Source organism: Aythya fuligula, chromosome 2 (assembly GCF_009819795.1).
Source record: "Aythya fuligula isolate bAytFul2 chromosome 2, bAytFul2.pri, whole genome shotgun sequence".
Classification (NCBI taxonomy): Eukaryota; Metazoa; Chordata; class Aves; order Anseriformes; family Anatidae; genus Aythya; species Aythya fuligula.
This window is the reverse complement of record NC_045560.1, coordinates 121,369,322-121,389,766: the sequence shown is the minus strand read 5'-3', so window position 1 is coordinate 121,389,766 and position 20,445 is coordinate 121,369,322. Positions and strand designations below refer to the sequence as shown.

At 49.0% G+C, this 20,445-nt stretch overlaps 1 protein-coding gene across 2 annotated transcripts in view; it reads right to left on the bottom strand.

The window, feature by feature from the left end:
- CHD7 (chromodomain helicase DNA binding protein 7) overlaps nt 1-10,427 on the bottom strand; it is a 128,396-nt gene extending 117,969 nt beyond the window's left edge. For both annotated transcript variants that reach the window (XM_032181484.1, XM_032181485.1), the window contains exons 1-2: nt 10,266-10,427; nt 7,966-8,069 (exon numbers count right to left, since the gene is read on the bottom strand). The gene's annotated coding sequence lies outside the window, so the exon portion shown is untranslated. The remainder of the gene's footprint in view (nt 1-7,965; nt 8,070-10,265) is intronic.
- Between the last annotated feature and the right edge of the window lie 10,018 nt (nt 10,428-20,445).

Genomic DNA, 20,445 nt, shown 5'->3' with positions numbered 1-20,445 from the left:
TCAGTATAGATTTAGGTACAACACTCCAGCAGGAAAAAGATATATACATTGAGTTCTTGCAAAGATCATAAACAGTAAGATAAGCGTAACTCGATTAGAAGAGAAGGGTAAAGAAAGCTTTGCAGATATCCCAGTTAAAATAAAAACAAATAGCCATTGGAAAGTGACCACCAATCTCAAAAAGCCGCATGACAGAGAGAAGCTACAAGAATTTTTGGTAAGGAGGACAAAGGAAGGATTTTATCTTTTTTCTTGAAGTTGTCACCAGTATCCACGTAAACCTACTACAGGAGGCTGACATCCCTGATTCCTTAAACTCCAAGAGAAAGAGTCTGGAAGTGGGCAGCCAAGCCAACAAGGCATTTTACCACAGATCAGTGTCAGCATGCTCCTGGGTTTTCTGACCCGTGGTTTCTCTCTATGGATCCATCTGCCTCTCTGTGATGCACAACCTACACTGGACGTGCCACTTTGCTCGGGAAGCGAACAAGGACCAGATCCATCACTCCCAAAGTGACAGCAGCAGTGAGTGGGACGCCTCCAATTACTCTGATGAAGCTCACACACACACACAGGCCCCCCCAGTGCAGAAAAAACTCATTTCGGCCTGCGCTTAAGAGAAAAAACACCCTGCCCAAAGCACCGTCGTTGTTACGTCTTATCAAATCAGACGAGGGTTTTCAGCCTTCTCAACCCTACCAGCCGCCCACCCCAAAATCATAACACCAGGCAGCCTTGAAGCACTCCACACATCCCCAAGCACCACGGAGATGTCTTTGAACAAGCCACAAAGGAAGAGGGCAGCGGATCCCTGGCATCCCTATGGGGGATTACACTGGGCACACAGCCAGCACCCCCGCTGCTCCACAACAGCCTCCACCAGCTGGGTTCCTCCCAGGGCAAGCATTCGGGTTGCCCAACCACCCCACGCTGCTCAGTCCAGTCGTGCCGCGAGTCACGGGCCAGCCTTGGCTGGGAAATGGCAGGTTGAGGTGAAGCAAGGCCCGCTGACGGCCTGGTCTTCCTCCTCCAGGGGGAAGGGAAGAAGTGGTGGAAGGTGAGAAATACACTGGGAGGAGAGATCAAAATGTCTCTGTTGCGGTAGGGAAACTTCTTCTGAGAACAGAGATGGAAGCAGCTCCTTTCATCTGTCTTCGAGGTTTTCTTTTTCAATACCCCAAAGCCAAGTAACCATTTGTTGGTGGGAGGGGGGAGAGCAAGGGTATGAGGTGTTAGCTTATTTCCTGGAGAACTAGCCATTTAACTCGGTCACCTTAAACACAGCATTTCTTTAAATCTAACCATGATTAAGTGAAAAGGCACACAAACCACTTCCCCTCCTTCCATTTTTCTTTTTTTAGTTTCAGTGCAACATCTAACACACGTGACTTCTAGGACTGTCATCTACTACAATAATTATCAGACCCAAGCTGGAAACTGTGTTCTTGCTCTACTGCTGCCTTTAACAAGGTAGTTCTTCCAACAGGAGAGCCATTTCCACAAAACAACTCCTTCCTTCCCTGTGTGGCTGTCACAAAGCTCAAATCTTGCTAGAAATAAATATATTTTTTAAAGTATGTTCACCAAGAGTTACTCAAGTGAGTAAGGTGGCATAGGCTGTACATTACTCCAGAACTGTAGTAAAGCTGAAATGCAATTTTTCTAGTGACCTCCTTGAGATTACGATGGAATTAGGGAATCCCGTAACTGCCTTCACTTGCTTCTGTATGAACAAACCAAAATGAAACACACCTTTGCAGAGATCAAGAGCTGAAGCTGCTCGTTCACTTCCCCTCTGAAGAACAAATGATTAAACTAAAGATGAATCAGGCTGTACTCCATTCACAGAGCTAAGCAAATGCAAAGCATAGCAGACACCTCATAACAGTACTGATAAATAAAGTGAATTACTTAGCAGGTCTCTCCCAGACTTACCTCCTGAGGCAGTCAAGAAACCCCTATTTAACTCACTTTCTGAATGATTCCTTCCTAAATCAAGAGAGATTAAATTGCTCGCTCTAAGTTCTCAGTTTAATTTGTCATGGTTAAAACAACTTGAGGCAAGAATTACACTCTTAGCAGGAGTCCCCTCTTCAGAGTTTAAAGGGATCTCTGGACTCAGGTAAGCAGTGGCTAGAATGATACCGGGCCTTTGCTGAACCACCCTGGCAGGACCGTACCTCCCTGTGACCTCTGCAAGAAATCTGGGCCAAAATCCTCATCAGGAATTAGCAAAATAGTCCGAATACCTCTCAAACCAACACCTGGAGAGGATGGCCTGTTTATTGCCAGGCAAAAAGCAGATGACAAAATCCAACAGGTAGCTTACTCCAGCCCAGCAGCAGCAGAAACCAGAGCGCAGCCTCAAACAGCCAGAGGACTTTCCTAGAAATATGCCAGGCAGTTCATGCAAAAATATCATTTCATATACTGCATTTCAAGCTAATAACTGCAGTTGTGGTTATTTAGGTATTTCCAATCCCTTATAAACAAGGTACATTCAAATATGAAACTAAAAGAAACCAGTTACCTAAAGTGCCAGATTTGTGGACTTCAGAGATGCTCTCCTATCCAGGAATATTTAGGATTCTGAAAATTGCCATACCCTAACTACTGATTAAGATGCATCCTTGAAGCTTTCTCTCACCTATGTGCAATTTTATCTCAGCCTTATCAGAGTCATTTTTGAACATCTGTTAGCCCTTTCGTTACCTTCCTTTCTTTAATCCTCCTTATTGCAAGCATTAAAAACAAAGTTGTACCTTTCAAAGTTGTATCAACCTTTCTGTTAGCCTTATTTTCAACTCCAAGAAACACTAAACTGCTGCTTGCTGCAGTCCGGGATGACATTCTCGTTCCCACAAGACATTTTACCAAGCAGCATTCAGCTTCAGATTTCTATCTCAATAGCTACATCGGCAAACTGTCTCTGAAGCAAGAAAGATGTTCATATAACATCAACACAGACTTCCAACTCGCTAGCCCATCCAAGTTGGCAGCACCAAAGACTTGAACTGAGTTTCTCTGTTCCTCTCACATGGGTTTGTGTCACATTTCTCCTAGAAGAGCACTACCCCAGCACTTTCTCCAGTGAAGCCTTTTCTCCTCTTTTTGTTCTGTCGCTACCCCCAAACTTCTAAAAGCACGGCATTCAGCTCAGCTTCTGTTAGATTTCCCTTGAATCCTCTCTGAAAGAACGACCACTGTTCCTTAGCACCTAAAAACTACCCATTTAATAAATGTTGTTTACTCTCTAAATAAATCCACAGACTTCCTGTATTAAGATCCAGGATAAAAAAAAAGTGCCTTTGTTAAAGTCTTCCTCGGGCTTGATCCAGGTCCCAATCTCCTTCACCACTGGTCCATACAGTTCTGGTTCTCTGAACCTTCCTCACTGCTCCAAGAAGTGTCGCAGCCCCCCATGCAAGCTCCTCCCCATGCCCCAAATTTCATCCTTTGGACATGGTTATCCTACAGCTGCTACCTCCAGTGCACAGAAAGGGTGATGGGGCCGGCCTTCTCCCACACGCCACCATGGAGAACAAGAAGAAAAAACATTACAGCCCTAACACTGAACGACACAGGACTGCTACTGTCACAAAAGCAGAAGTCAAAGTGACAAAACTACCCAACAGTTGGCAAAGAAGCCTTCAGAAAGCCACCCGCAGGCTGCAGTGCCAGCTGCCCTGTGCCAGGACCGCATCAGGCTGGGCGCAGCCACTGAGCTCATCCCGCGCCAGCAACGCATCCTCCATGATACTATTAGGAACGGAAATGTGTGTTTATTTTGCAACATACCCTAATTATCTAAGGCTAACAAAGAAAAACGCAACTCTGCTAAGCAAACAAAGAGCGACATAAATTGGAAAGAAGATTAAAAAGCTGGTGGAAAGGCACGATCTGAAGGGGAAAGTCTAAGGGATCTTGGGGCAGGGAGGTGGAGGGTGGAGGGGTGGGGAATAAACACATTTAGATTTCAGAGCAAGACTGGTTTACCTGCACCTAAGAAATCATACTTTGTACATCTGATGTACACCTCCATCAGATGCTTTTAGAAGGGAAGCTTACTTTGTAGATGGATATCAAAATAAACTGTAAGGTAGGCCAATTTCTTTCAATATCTCTAAGAAGAAATTTTAAAGCCAGCTACCTGTTGAAGTCAGAGCAGTAAACAGAAAGCTCAACTGAAGAGCTTAAAAAGTGGCTCAAAGCTGTTAAAAATTAAAGAGCTTCCAAAAATATTCAGCACTGAATTCTCCAGCACAATGCCTGTTCCCAGGCAGGTAAGTTGCCGTGCCACTTGCTATGATAACCAGCCCCTATTTAAATGAAGCCTGACCAGAATAACCTCTAGGATCAAGCCTGGATATCTGAAATTTAATTTTCCTCTCAGGACCATTAGGATGAAGGCAGACATTTTGGCTGCAATGACTTTTTCCAGACAATTGATTCTCAAAGTTATTTATTCCCCACCATTCCCCTCAAGGCCCTCTCGTCACAGCAATTGTCTATGTCAGAGGAAGGTTGGATGCAGCTCCCATGAAAGCCCAGCAAAACCACACCCAACATAGCTATATAGGTCACTACAAAGCAAAGGGATCCCCACATCACACCAGCAAGGGCCTCTGGTTAGCTCCTATACGCCAATAAGCCTGCAAAGTCACTGCATTTGTATGGTATCGTAACATGAAGCTCATCTGCTAACGAGCACTCTTTTACTGAATTTTAACTTTTAAATTAGAATGGTTAAATTAAGCAGTACTACTTTTTTTTTTTTTTTTTTTTTTTTTTGGAAGGAGAACGTATTTAGTGGAAAAGCTGAAAAATAACCAGGATGTTTAGAAACTGCGCAGCATTTGTGAAACAAGAGAACCCAATAGCATGAAGATCATCGGGTTGGACTTGGCTTCTCCTAGGTGCATGTTTACATCTTTGAAAAGTCACAATGTTGGAAGCTAAGAGCTAATCAGCTTTTGTATACTTAAGAATATCCTTAAGAGCTTTGTTGTCATATTCAGGCTCCTGGAATGTGTCCTTTAGGTCACAGACTGAGTCTTTTATTTATTTATTTATTTAGTATCATGTCTTCCAATTTCACGCATTGAAATTCTTACTTGGAAAATAACTATGATGCCGCATTTCCACGGCCACTGGTCTGGGTGAAGACGGGAACCACTGTGACTTACAGGTAGGTTCTACAGATGGAAAGAAATCAGGAGGGAGAACTCTTTCATCAGGTTTTAAGATATTGTCAGAATCCTAATAACAAATTGAGATGTTTCTGCGTAATGTGCCTTACTCTTTCCTCTGAAAGAGTTGTAAAAAAGAAAAAAAAAGTCAGTAATAATAGTTGTACTAGGAGTTTTCTTCTGCTTTTTTATTGTTTCCAAAATACAGACAAAGCTTGAGACTTTCTTCCATCAAAATCCAGAGCAGCTTGTATTTGTGCACACGAGTTATTCGCAGAAATATAAGTGATGGGAAGCAATGAAGTTAACGTCTGTCTCAACAACGAGGCTAAATAGAAGCAGTAAATTAATACAGTAACTTTCCTGTTGGAAAAGTGAAATCTAAAGCCCCACCTCCACACAAAAGACTCATTTGTACAAGAGACAGTTTAATTATTTACCAAAATTTGCAGTTTTCTCAGGTAGATAGGGAACATAAAAGTATTATTCGTGTTACTTACAGGCATCAGCTAAGCAGCCCATAAATCTGAGCAGTTAGTGATCCGTTTGCAGCAGACAAATACAAAAGGGGCTGGAAGTCAGGATTTAAGGGAACTGAGGGAAGGGGGTGTTCAGACACATGCGACTCGTCAGGCAGTTGTCCGTGCCCTTGCTAGCCATGCAAATTTATTTGAATAATGCTAGGTGCACAACAGCAAACACCAGCCAGCAGGTTCTGAACACCTTCCATCTGAGAAACTAATATAAAAATAAGATGAAGAGGAAATATGGGATGGAGCTAAGGCCCAGGATTTAAGGCAACCCATGTGTTTATTTCCACTCTTCCTTCCTAGTTACTTTTTTTCCCTCCTCCTCCCATCTGAACAACCTTTATGCACCACACCATGTGCTAAAAACAAAACAAAAAGCAAGCAGCCAAATGCTCTAGGAAGCTACGGACACAGCCAACCCCGGAGCCCCAACATGAGATTTTAAGCAAAACCTGCAGAGCGCCTGCGCATCGTGCCTTTCACCTTGGCAGACATCGCACCTGGGTTCCTGTTAGGGCTCTGAGCCCACATCACATTCTTAGGGTAAGAAACCCCACAGATTTAGGGTGCCTGGGCCAGGTCCTGCCCAAAAAGCCAGGGCCTGGTGCCAAGCCCTCCGCAACTTCGCTGGCGGCTCCCAGCACCTCCACGTGCAGACGGTGAGCTTCACGTCCTGCCGGGGCCTAGCGTTACTTCAGCACTAACGAGAAATACCGTGGACGTTAATCAAAAGCTTTTCAGTGCTAAACAGCAAATAACTCCCCTGAAAAAAAAAGCCGCAATATAGCTGACCGACCCCTCGACATGAAACGGGAAGTCTTTACAGTGCTCCTTTGACCTAACCCTTCAGGTTTCCACATCAACCGAATTCAAAAGAAAGTGGTTACAGCTCCGGTCTCCCACCATTGTCCAGTTTGGATCCCAATAGGCTGTACAGTCCCACTATATCCATATTTTTGACCGACATTTTTGCAACACCACGTCCCTAAAAATTACTGTTTTCCCTAAAAGGACTGTGTGATCTTCTGCTACCATTGAAACTTCCCTTGACTGCTGAAGAGGCAATAAAATCGTTTCAGATTTCAAATCTGAGCAAGTTTTTCCATTGTTTAAACAACCTACCCGGGATTTACAAGTAATAACAGAAATATCATTATATTGTTAAATATTTAGTAAGATATTTGGTCAAATACGATTATCCAATTAGTATCAGCAAGTCACTAATTCGGTTAAACTTGCAATCACAAGCATTTAGAGCTCTGAGGAGAGTCTGCTGTACAGCTTTCAAAATCATCTTTTAAGTATTACTTATTTAATAAAAAAAAAAAAAAAAAAAAGCTTAAAGAGGCTGAAAACAAGCAGTTGAGGTTAACAGAAAAGCAGGACAGACTGCGTGTGAAAATCTGGCATTTTCCAGTGCTCTAGCAGGGAAGATTTTGTTTTGTGCAACTGTTTCAAACTTCGAGTGATGCCTGGTAGAAAAAACAATTACTTTTTCCAAGCAGTTGTGGTTTTATCCTAGAGGAAAATCGCACACTATCTGAAGGATCTCTGCGAAACCCTGAGCGGCTGTAGCACCGAACAAGAGGAAACAAGCAGCGCTCCCGCTTTTAGTAGCTAGAGATAGGAAAATGTTAAGAGCGTAATTGTCCTAATCACCTGTTACAAACCTCAGAAACAAACGGTTAATTTTCCCCTGGACTGCAGCTTGTTTTTAAAAAGCATTACGAGGATTTTTCCGCCGCCGTTACGAGGGCAGAGCTCTGGGAAGAATCCCCCCTCTAACTATCTCCTCGCTGCTAAGTTTGTCAGCAGCCCCGTTGTCTAGCGTGGGTTTTAAGCAGAGCAACGTGATTTCCCTCCCCCCCCCCTTTCTTTTCAAACGAAAAAGAAAAAAAATGCGTTGGAAACTTTCAGGACAGAAGCTGGAGAGCTCAGAAGTTCCTCCCTTAGCAGCGCCGAGCAATGCAGAGCAGAGTCCTGCAAACGTGCCCCAAGCATCCAGCTACATTTAGCTTTCAGCCTTTTTATTATCATTGTCAATGAATGGGCCCCAGTCAAATTAAAGCTGCCATTTTAGGTTAAAGACTAGAGAGCCTCTGTTGTGCAACAGCGAGACAAAAACACTCCAAGCGACAGATGCAGCATTCTCATTGGAAAACGATGGATTTCAACTTTTATAAAAAAAAAAATAATAAAAAAATCCCGATCATGCTTTTTAATATGAATTATATATTGATACTCACACATTACCGCAAACTAACGGGATTTATAATTGGGATAAATCAGCTACCCATGCTGCTAAGGTCATAGTCATTAAGATTTTTTTGCCGTCGTTAGAATGGATGATCTGTGAGGAAATGAACAGAAACATTTTTTGTTCAACTTGCTTGTTTGTGTCTCCGCTAGTCCCATATACCACGAGAAAAAAAAAAAAGCAGGGAGGGGGGACATAAGGGGGGGAAGGCAAACACATTCTCCCGAAAGCCATCTTCTAGTATAAACACAGCTTGCAATCTGCTTTGATGAAAGTAAGGGGGAAAAAAAAAAAAAATCAAGGCGCACATCGACACACAGAAACAAACTTATTGCATTGAGGTTATTCTGATATTCCCCGAGCCAGAAAAAAAATAAATAAATATCCAAGGGAGTGGGAAAGCTGCTCGCAAAAGGCAAAAATCGCCCCTTTCTGTAGTTGGAAGGCACGCTCGGTACCTTCCCAAACGAAAACAAAGGCGGAAAGTGGGCAAGTAGGGGGAGAGTTGCGCGGTGCATCCAGCGATCCCTCAGTAATTCAAAGGGAACTCCCCGGGCATTGCTACTTTTCTTTTGTCCATTGTCTGTTTAAAAAAAAACTAGTTTGGACCCGGGCGCTGCGGAGAAGTGAGCGGAGGAAACCCAGCTCCGATTCCCAGCCCCTGCCCCGAAGCCGCCCCTTTCCCAGCGCTGCGCCCCCCCTATAAGAATATATATATAGGGGAAAAAAAAATAATAATAGGAAGAATGATAAAAAGAAAAAAAAAAAGGAGGAAAGGAGGAGGGGGGGGGGAGGCTCGGGGGGGTCCCCCCGCAGCGTGGGAGCGTGTCCCCCCTTCCGTGCCGCTACCGGGCTGGATGCCCGCGATGTAATGATGGCTGCTCCTCGCCTGCAGCTCCTTCTCCCTGAGACTCGCTAACAACCCTGCCCCCCTCCTCCTCCATCCCCCCCCCCCCCACCCCGTACACACACACACACACACAGGCACACAGACAGACAGCCAGGCAGGACGGACGGACACCCGGCCGCACGCCCCGTCCGCTTCCCACTTCCAGCGGCTCCCGGCGGGGCGGCGGCAGGGCGCTGCGTGTTCCCCCCCCCCCCACCCCGCGCTTCTCTCTCCTCTCTCTCTCTCTCTTTCTCACACACCAACACACACCGAGCCCCCCCCCCCCTCCTTGCACACGCACACACACACACGCAGCCGCCACCCCCGGCCTGGCCTCGCACCACCTTTTCCGCTCCCCGTGCGGTAGGGAAAGAGAAGGGAGAAAAGAACCGGGGAGGGGAGGAGGAAAGACTGTGTGTGGGGGGGGGGGGGGGGCGAGAGGGGATGAGATGCGCCCCGACCCCATGTGCGTGACCCTCCGGGGCTCGCCCCCATTATGCGGCCGCCCCCAGCAGCGGCGGCAGCAGCAGCAGCAGCAGCGCCCCGGCTGGCTCCGGTCCCTTGCCGTCCCCTCCCTCCTTTCTTTCCCCGGCCCTCGCCGCCCCCTCCCGGTGCCACCCTCCCGCCGCCGCCGGGGCAGGACAATCGCGCACACCGGAGCGGCACCGCGTGCTCCTTCCTCCTCCTCCTCCTTCTTCTTCCCCGCCCGCCTTCCTGGGGGTGCCCCGGCCCCCATGTGCCGGCCGGGAGCGCGGTGCTGCCGGGCGGGGCCGTGCCGAGCCGAGCCGAGCCGGGCCGGGAAGCGCCCTCACTTTGTTAGCTGCTTGTTGTGCTCGGCAGCCCCGGCAGCGTGGTCAGCGCTGGGGACGGGGAGGACGGGGAATAAGGGGGGGGGGGGGGTGGGAGCGCTCCCTCGGCCCCGCCGCCCAGTTTCGCTCAACTTTTCCCGGATTTTCAGCCGCCCTCCAAACTTGCCGAGAGGACCGGAGCGTGTTTGTTGGGGGGGGGGGGGTGGGGGGGGGGGAAGGAAAAACGAGGCGGGGAGGGGAAGGGAAGGGAAGGGGAAGGGGCGCCGCCGCTCCGGCTCCCCGGTGCCCTCCCCTCCCCCGAGGCAGGCGGGCGGCCGGCCGGCCGCAGCACAACAAAAAGCCATTTACACCCGGGGAAGTGCCCCGCTGAGCGCGGCCCCCCCGCCTCGCACCGAGCCGCCACGGGGCGCAGCATCCCCCACACGCACCCCAAACCTCCCCCCCCACCCCGGGACCCCCTTCCCCTAAACGCCCCCTTTCCCCCAAACGCCCCCTAATTCCCCTAATTCCCCTCACACCCCCCCCAACACCGCCACCCCAACCCCCCCCAAGCCTTAGCCCCGCCGGGGACCTGCCTCCCCGGTCACTCACCGGGCCGGTGCGGGGCCGTCGGGGGCCGTCGGGGGTCGGTGTCCCCCGCTCGCTCCCTCGCTGCCCTCCGCCGAGGGGCCGGGGAGGAGGAGGGGACACGCTCCGGAGTTGGTGCCGCTGGCCGGGGGGGGCTCGCACACGCACACGGAGTTGCTCGCTCGGCCCGGGGCTGGGCTAAGAGGGGAGGAGAGGAGAGGAGAAGAGAAGGGGGGGGGTGGGGGGGGGAGATCCCTGGCCGGGGCGGGCGGGCGAGAGGAGGGGTGGAAGGGAGGGGAGGGAGAGAGGAAGGGTCAGCGCGGGGCTCGGGCAGTTTCGGGCTCTCCGCCGGGTCCCGGCTCCGCTTCGCTCCTTTGTGTAATTTCACTCGATTCAAGTTTAATCCGATAGTTCCCGAGCGCGCCCGCAGGAGCCGAGCCGAGCGAGACACCAGCCAGCCAGGCGGCTGCCGCGGCTGCCGCCCCCTCCCTCTCCCTTCTCCCTCCTCCTCCTCCTCCTCCTCCTCCTCTTCCCCTCCCTCCGCCGCCACAAGGCGCGCCCCCGACACCGCCCCCTCCCCGGGGGCGAGCGCGGCCGCGCGCCCCGCCCCGCCGCGACGTCACCGCCCCGCCCGGCATAATTTATGCAACGGGGGGGGGGGGCAAAAAAAAAAAAAAAGGGGAAAAAAGGGCAAAAAAAAAGAAGCCGGGAAAAAAAAAAGCAAAAAAAAAATTAAATTAAAAAAAAAAATAGAAGAAGAAGCAAAACGCGCAGCGGGGGGGGGGGGGGAGGGCGTGGGGTCACTCCCCCCGCGGCCCGTGGGGGTCCCACGAGGAGCGGGGGGGGGCTGCGGAGCCCCCGGGTTTGGGGTCGGGGTCGAGGGGAGCGGCGACGACCCCATGCAAATGCCCCGGGGCCGCCCCCGGCCCGCCCCCGTGTGCCCCGACCCGGAGGCGGAGGGGGTTATTTTGGGGGAGGGGGGGCACAGTCCGGTCCCGTCCCGTCCAAAGGGGTGCGCTCGGTGTGGCTGCGGGGGGGCGGCTTCAAACTTGAGGAGGAAAAGCCCTGAGGGGTCCTGCCCCCCCCCTGTGGGGCCGTCCCGGGCGGACTTTGGCCGGGCCGCAGCGGCCATTTGAGGCCGTGCCTCGCCCCGGGGCCGCATGGCCCCGCATCCCACCGAAATGGGGTGAACGGTGTCCCCTGCTTGCCCCGCACCCTCAGAGCCTTTTTGGGGACTCTACTTGTGCTATGGGACACAGTCGGAGCAGCGGAGATGGCACCATCTTGGGGTTCCCATCCGCCACTTTGTTGGCTCCCATCGCCTCACCGCGCGTTGGCCAACGCAATGCCGAAAGCCCCGCTCACATCTCATCTTTGCCCTGCTGCCCCAGGTGGCCACCAAAGCACAGCTGTGGCCACCCCGAGGAACATGGGGCCCGCATCCAGGCCTGCTCCCCACACTGCGGGTGCCGTGGCCTCCTGGGGGCTGTCCCACACCTCTGACCAAAAAACTCTCCCAGGAGCCGAGAGCACAGTGCGTTCCCTCTTCTTCGCAGTGGTCTTCCATAAAGTTAAAAATAGCAAGTGGAAATAGCGTCTAAAAAAAAACCCGCCAACTTTAAAGCAGCATATGCCCCGAGTATGCCTTCACCAAAGTTGCTGGGTTTACGATCATGCTATTTTTAACGCGCGTTTCTCCACCATGTGAAAACAAGCATGCCGAGGTATCCTCGCAACTTACCAAGTGTCATCAGTTTCAGTTTTCTCTTGCAGTTGTTGACAGACCAGGGAGTAAACAGCCCAGAAATACTGACTTACCTGGAAGTCTGGTTTTCTGCAGGTATCACCTGGCCGCATCCCTACTCCGGCACCCCAGCACCTCGGTGCAGCACAAACTCACCCGGAGCGCCCCTTGCTTTCAAAGATTTAAGTTCTCCAAGATTTAGGAGTAGGAGAAACTCATTCTGAGACCAACTGCCAGCAGCCTCACTGCTCCCCCTAGAAACTTGTTTCAGTTTCTTGTTGAGCAGAAATCAGATTGCAAAGCTTCCGAGCATAAAAATTGCTCCAAGAACACCGCAGTGACGGGACCAGGCAAGCAAAGAAACGCAGCACCTCTCTGAAAACTGTGTAACATCGCCAGCAACGAGGGGGGACACGCATAGGGACTTAGTTAAAGATTGCATTCCAAGAAAAATGAGAGTGCCCGAGTCCCTCCTGCGTGCCTCTCTCCACAGGCACAGAAGCTCAGGTCCCATAAACCATACCTCCGTCAGCCGTGGCCTGTGAAACCAGCTGGCTTACTGCTGAGGTGATGGAGTCGAAGGGATTTCCCAAACACTTTCCAGTGCTAGGAGAGACAGAATCCCTGCATGGTGCTTTCACAAAACGGGGGAGAATTACGGCAGCTCTCCAGCTCTGCATCAACAGCGGGAAATAGGGAGCTAGGGAAACACCGCACAGGTTTCAATGCTCACAGGCGGAACGTGGTCCTTATGGGGCCTGTGTTAACGTACACGAGTACTCCACAGTAGTACGTGACCTAGAGAAATACATCATTGCACAGCTGCTATGGAGGAAGGCATTTTGAAACTTTAACTCGTTCGCCTGCCGGTCCCCAAAGAGAAAGTCGTAACGCCCCGAGTTATCGACAAGCAGCTCCATAGGAGAGTTAAGAAACAGCGAGGTGGAAGTCTTCGTGATTACCCTTATTGGTAACAGCCTATTAAAATATCCAAGAGATGACAGGGAGGAAAATTCCCTTGTAGTCGCCCAACCCTCCGTACGCTGCCGGAGCCAAGCAATCCATATGATGCAGGCAGCCATTTGGCTAGCAGATTAGGAGGAATTTGCATGAATGGCTGAGAATTTCAACAGCAGTTGCAGAGCAAGGGCATGTGTACCAACAAAACCCAAATGCATTGCTACACTTTACCTGGCTAGGTAAAGTTTCAAGGTGGGGATGGTGTGTACAGAGCTGAGCCAGTCACCCTGTAAGGCGGGCATAATTATGCAGAGGCAGGTTAATGTACACTGTAAGAAGTAAGGCACGGAGATTAGGGGGCAGAATTTACATCTGGTTTAAAACATCGCTATTACGAAATGCAAATGATTTAGCATCACATGAAAACACAAAGGGGGGTTATTTGTTTGGTAGACTTCGAAGAACCAGCATCTCTTTTAAAAGGGAGGTATGGTGAAATGTGATCTCGAGATCTAGATGCTGTCGCTTTGGGAGAAGGCCGAATGACATCCTACGGCGCTGAGTCCCCTGCCAAGCTGCGCACAGTTAGACCTCCAGGGCCCCAGCAGCGTATGCCTCATCTCTGGCAACACAGTCTGGGGGTTTCACCTCTTTGAGGACTGCAGACAGCGAGCTCAGAGCGACCCTGCCTGTGGAAAAGCTCGGCCAAGTACTCCTGCCTCCTTGCTGCTCAGCACTGCGGTGGTCCAGACTTTGTCAGATCCCACAGAAAGTGCTTGTGCTTGTTCCACAGCCTCCAGGTGACTTCTGCTTGGTGTTGGTGGAGGAACTTGTAGTTCCCAAAGAAATTCTGTACAGACGAGCACAAACCTCAGGGACTTCTCATCTTTATTTTGTTTTTTTTCCTTTTTTTCTTCTGGTTGTGCCAGGAGAGATTTGAAGCCACACCAGGAGCCAAAGCTCCTGATCCAGAAGACCCATGCTGCAGAGTCGCTGCCCTTCAGGCACTTGAGGGGCGGCATTTGGGATGCCATTCCCCCGCCGCAGACAATCTGAGGCTTTTTGTTTTGTCCCGTGATTGGCAGGAAGTGGCTCCTAAATCGCACGACCCCAAAACACACTCACGTTTTATTCCTCTCCGGACATTATTTCAGCCAAATGGGGAAGAAGTAAGAAAGACAAATGGTTTCTTTTTCTTTCACAACTGAAAGTTTTACTCAAAGCTTCTCAGAAATCAGGCAGCGATGGAAGCACACGAGACTGAGAGGGCTAAGTGGCCCAAAGGGCACAGATGATAATGATGTGCCATACGCTGGAGGAAAACAATATCCCTTTCTTTAGAGGAAATTGCTCACCACCTTACCTCACGCTGAAATACTGAAAGCACGCGGGCTTGGGTTAGTATCAGGCAGCAGCAGAACGAGCAGCGCTAACCATTTCAGCTACAAAGCCGAGCGCGTCAGAAATACAAGTGCTACAAGGAGCCACCCTGTGGCACCAGCAAGCTAAAGGAGCAGAGGGCAAGTCAGGGTAGACGGGGTTTTTTTTTTTTTTTTTCTTTTCAAAAGTCACGCCAGCAGGAGCCACGCAGGCTGGAACTGGCCCAAGCGGCCGCAGTCACGGCAGGGAACGCCTGGGCTGCAGGGCGGAGGGGCAGGGGGGCAGCGAGCTCTGGCACTTGGCCCCGCGGGGACAAAGCCCCTTGGGGGAAGTCCAGCAACAGCGAGTAGTGCTGTCTGTGCTGGGGAAGCTTTCGGATGTCCTAATGGCATGGGAACAGGGACAAGAAGTGGCTTTCTTGTGGCTGGCTGAAGCAGACAACTCAGGGCCGTGAAGGAGGAGTTGCGGACATGCCCTGAGCCTGCATGTCTCTGTGAGCCTCCCGAGTGCTGCCACTTGCTGAAGACAGCAAGAGGACACAAGGGCTGGGCCGCAAGGGCAATAAAAACCTCTCTCTCCTCCTCAAATAGAAAGATTTCTCACCTTTTCCTCTGAATTCTGAGATTCAGTGAGTCGGTGCCCCACCGCCCACCACAGCCCTCCGGTTCCGAGCACCCCTGGAGAGGACACGCTCGGTTAGAGGGACAAGGACAGAGAGTTCTTACAGGAACAACTGTGGGGAGCTGACCTGCCCCACAACACCTGCGAGGACATGTGCTCTCGGGCCGTGACGTGAGCTGGCAGTTTCACCGCCAGCCCCGCTTGCAGCACGCAGAAGCAGCGCTGAGGGCTCCCATCCCCATCCTTCATCATATATGAAGGCTGTCACGGTGCCGCTGGCTTCTGACCTTTGTCCTTAATAAACGGGACACATCATATCTCCGAATGAAGTCACACACACCCCGGCGCAAGCATCAGCTGACATAAAAATACGGCAACTCCTCTGCTGAGCCACACAAGCTGCCACCAACATCACTTCCTTCTCCGACGCAAAGTTCAGCTCGAGGGCTCCACCCTGACTCAGAGCCGCCTGTAAAATTGGATCTGACGAGCTGAGAGATCACGTCTCCTCTCTGTGAGCAGGACTTTCCGCCGCAGCTACGTTTCGTTGGAACTTCCTCACGCCCAGCCCGGGGGAGGGAGGGAGCTGGTGAGTGTGGGAAACGCCGCGGCAGTCGCAGAGTTCACCTGCCAAGGAAGTGAGAGGTTGACTTTCACGTTTCCCGTCAGCTTTCCTTCCAGAATGATTTTTTTTCAGACAAGGTACTGAATGACTCGTGCTTTCTATGGGTTGGAGAGCAGGAGCGATTTGTCACTATTATTTTCCCAGCTTTAAACATTCAAGAAGCACCCAGGTGCCAAATTCTAGGGCACGGTCAGAAATACCTACACGAGCAGTGGTCACTTATTTTAAATGGGAGGCAATTAAAAACAAACAAACAAACAAACAAAAACCACAGCCAAACAGGCATTTACCGTATCCTTCAAAAATAAACTGGTTATTTTTACTACTGAGGTTCACCCAAAAAAGGTGTGTTTTAAATCGCTTCCTGAAATTATTGCACTAAAAGTGCAGAGAGGAATGTGTAAAGTTTTATAACTTTCCCATCTAGTTTTTGGAAACAATGAAAAAATACTCATTTGCTCATCCAAGTCAGCTAGACGATTCTTTTTCTACCCCAAAAGAGGATTCCCTAATAAGATGATACTGTTTTATGGTTAAACTCAGGTCCAGTCCCCTCGCTGCTTGGTAAACCTCTGGCGAGAGGACTGAGTGGGCTCTGAAGAGAGTGTTTGGTGCCTCCTGGCCGCAGAGAGATGGGGTGAAGGAGTCCTGGGCAACCCCCATCGGATGTTTGTCCAACCTGTTCTTAGACGCCGTCGAGGAAACAGATCCCCTAACTTTCTGAGGGGCTTGTTCTGGTGTTTCATTCACTACCACAATCTACAAGTGACTCTTGCCAACCTAAAGCATCCTCCCACCCTCCTCACAGCCAGTCCGAAACATCTCCCTCTTGCCCACCTCTCCCTCAGCACTCAAAACCCTCTTCTTGCCTTTTGCACATAGTGGAAACTTATCCAAACCCCTCTCAAACCTCTTTTTCAGACTCAGTATACTTAGTTCTTTCAACACATCCTTTTATAGTCTACATCTCTTTTTTTCTTGCCCTCTCCTGAACTTCATTTCTCAGCAGAGAGCACGAAACAGAATGCAATAGGACAGCTGAGGCCTCACCAGTACTTAGTGGAGTCATCTTTACCTCTTACTCTATGACTTACATATGCCACCTATTGATAAATCCTAAGAGAGCATTGTATTTTGCAAAAGCATTGCGTTGCCTCTTGCTATTTTGCTAGCGATTCCCTACACACCCCGTACAACCCTCTAACTTGTTTTCTCCAAGAAATTGGTGATTGTTTTAATTGAATTTCACTTTTCCGTTTGTTAAGTTCATTTCGATTTCTGAAATGATCATCTGCAGCAGTCACCGTCAGCCCCAGTTTGGTGTAATTTATACATTTCATAAACATGCTCTGCATTACAGCAATCCATACCATCCTTTGCGTTTTCTTACACTGCTTTTATCACAGTAGTATCTCAGTGCATTACTGCAGAGCAATCGGTGACATCTCTTCTGTCTCTCTCCCTCGCAAGAAGGGTGTGCATGGAGAGTTTGGCTTCAGAAGGATATCGGGACATACATAAAACCACCACACATTTGTGTAGAGGAGACAAAAGACATTGTTCCTCCCACTTCGGACCCATTCCTGAGAAAACTGTTTCATATACAGTTACATTTAATGTTTATCATAGACTTCTGCGGAAACAGAGTAGCAATGTTGTCAGCTGCGATCTTCATTTCATTGACAAAGAGTGCTTGAAGGGAAGGGCACAAGCTCCGAGTACGAATCAGTACTGTATGGAAACAGCATCACGGGGAGGACAAGGATAACACACACACACTGCAGCCCACATTGGGTACGGTGGTACTGGGATGCTCAAAGAGTGTGAGATACATTCAGCAAACATATAAGGACTTTAATTTACTTGTACAATCTTCATAGTTTCTCACAATCCAGCCAAATGCATATTCCTTGCTCGGCACTTCATTGGAAGTAAAGAAACAACCACCTGGCTAAGTAGAGTTTGATCATCAAGGTGCTTAAAACAATACGCTGTTAACTTGCATTTTACAAACATTACATTTAAAATTGAATTTAATAAAGTACACTCTGATGATACCGGCTCACAGATAAAGGAACGCCTCACTCCAGCTGCACATTTCATAGGAGAAATGTTGTATCTGATGCCACGAGATGCTGTGCGCTTGTCATTCTTGCTGACATTATTTGAAAGTAGAGGTGTTCAACAGCAGTAAGTGCCAATCACGGAGAGATAAATCCAGAGTCAAAGGTCGCTGTTAAAAGCACTGCCACCATCTAACACCTCATTTTGTATCCCTCCACCCTGCGTCTTTAATGTTGCTGTCTTGCATCTAAAATTTGTCCTACGCTTAGAGAGAAATACCTCAGCTCTGCAGCCCTGAGAGAACTCCCCTGGAAACCTGCCAGAAATTCATCTGCTCTATGCATAAGTTTGTTTATACTTTGTGTATTGCCGGCACCTTGCACAATCATTATATTACTCGTACATTCTCAGCAGATGAACAGAAATTGCTTATTTCAGTTAAGGCAATAAGCCCTCGTGTCTTCATCCTGTGGTTGCAGAAGAGGGAGGAGATGTGCGTTGCATCCGTAATGCCACAGGTCACACTTAGTAGGCCGCACAGTAAGCATCGCTGCGCCGAGTGGCACAACTTTTAAGCAATGGACCAATTGTTTTCTCTCTGAAAAAAATGCAAGCCAGAACACGCCGTATTTTTAGCACTGAGCACACAGATTATTCCACCGCTTCTCAGAAGGCAGGATTTCACTTGCTCTTCTACAACTTAACAGAAAAAAACAAGATCTAAAGCAGTGACTGGAAGGCAAGAGGTACGGCATTAGCACTAATACACAGCATTAGCACTAATGTTCACTGTTTAATCTTTGGTGTAGTAGGTTGCCCACGTGACTTTTCAGTCAGAAGGCTGCACGTGCTGTCAGGTCTTTTTCTGTTTAATAAATGATCTACTGCTTCCATCCTTCAGTCCGTAAGACAGTAAGAAATGTTTATAAGGGAGCTAAAAAGCTCAAACACAATGACATCCTTACTCATGCCAACTTCCTAGAAACCAAGTATAATAATGCATAAAAGCTACTTGTTTTCTTTAGAGATAGGCTTAATTCATAAAGTTACATTTGTTGCTGAATGGTCACCAGCAGCAGATGTGCTACATTGTGTACAAGAAACTTCCCCACAACATTTAAGTGTCCCTGATTCAATGTAAATAAAGGTAGGTATTGCATCTTGATCCAGCAGCCACCACTTTCTTACACTTGCAGCTCAGTCTCAAAGGCAGGCTGTTCTCAGGGCCTCGATGACAGGGAATTGCAGCAGTGCGGAGGGAGGAGCAGGAAAAGGCCCACTTCCACCTGGAGTTGCTTTTTATAAGCCTTCTTGCTGCCAAACAGGCAATCCCAGTGCTTAGGAGGATTGCCCCATGGGAGCCTTTCCGACAAAGACAAAAATACACAGTTTATTCTTGATCCTGAAAAAGAATAAGAGGAGAACCTTCAGAGAAATAAAGACAGGAATCACATGCTTGGTCCAAATACTGGATTTATTTATTTATTTATTTTGTAGTTAATCTTTGTTTTGTTTTCTGTTTGTTTTGTTGCAAGTCTTCACAGAGATTTAAGGCTAGCAAGCTGCAGATTCCCTAATACCGGGAGCAGCAGCAGGTATTGCAATAAAAGGATCAGCGTAGGTGGGCCTTGGATTTTTGTCAGGCAGAAAATACAATTATACTCAGAAGTTCTCCAGTGCCAAAGACAGCAGCACATCAAACACTTTATACTGTCCTGGGCTTTTTTTTTTTTTTTTTTTTTTTTAATGTATGTATTTATACAAAGGCACAATGTCATCGTAAGAGGTATCATCAAAGCCAGTGAGTCCTTAAACTTTCATACCAATCCCTAGAAATAATCTTTTGAAAAACATAGATCTCAACTACACAAGGAAAAAAGAAAAAGTTCTGGAAAAATGATAGGCAATAAGTATTTTTTTAAATCCTTTTTATATCTCCAAATCTAAATGTCAAAGAATTCCAGTAGCTTAAACGACTGCAAGAACATTAAACCTATCCTTCACCTCAGATCATCAAGTTTTGCTGCACATTTTTTGCCTCTTTAAAACCAAAAACCCAGATCCAGCTTTTAGCAGAAGTCGGACTATTGCTTCACTGTGATTAGATGTAAGCAAAGGTGAGCAAACAGACCGACTCGGGGCCTGACGCTGTCAACATTTGTCCCATCCACCGCGCTTTACCCAACGCCGCTCAGCAGCAACACGCGTGGTAGTTTTTGCAAGATCATGGCCTTGTTTTAGCGTAACACAATCAAGATAATTTTTACAAGGTCAGAAAGTTGGAATAAGAGGAAACAAAATCCAGGCCGGCTGCGCCTGGAATCAATTAAGCTTATGTGCTTTTCAGATGCTGCTGCTTGTCCTGCTATTAAATAGGGTTTTTTTTGACGTGTATGTGCTATTGGTGCGTACCTAGAAGTGTGCATTTCATGCATTTCTCCACTTATTTATGCCCACATGAGTGAGGGGAGGTCGAAAACAGCGAAGAGGCGTGCGTCTGCGTGGCTGAAGCGGTTTCACCCTTCTTCCAGCCGGGTTACCTGCCACCAGCCGTGCCTGCGGTGCGCGGTACCTGTCCGAAAAGCAAATTATGGCTGTGGGAGATGCCCGAAACACCCCAAGCAGCTGCCTTGCTGGTGGTGCCGGCGGGAGCCCTGTCAGGAGGGCTGCCTCAGGGACCCCCCCCCATCACGGCTGCCCCGGGCTACCTGCGCCCCTCCCCCCGTTGCCATGGCGATGGCAGCGCCGAGCCGGGCTGGGCCGGGCCCAGGGGCACCGCGGGGCTCCCCCCCCGGCTCCTCTCCCCCCAC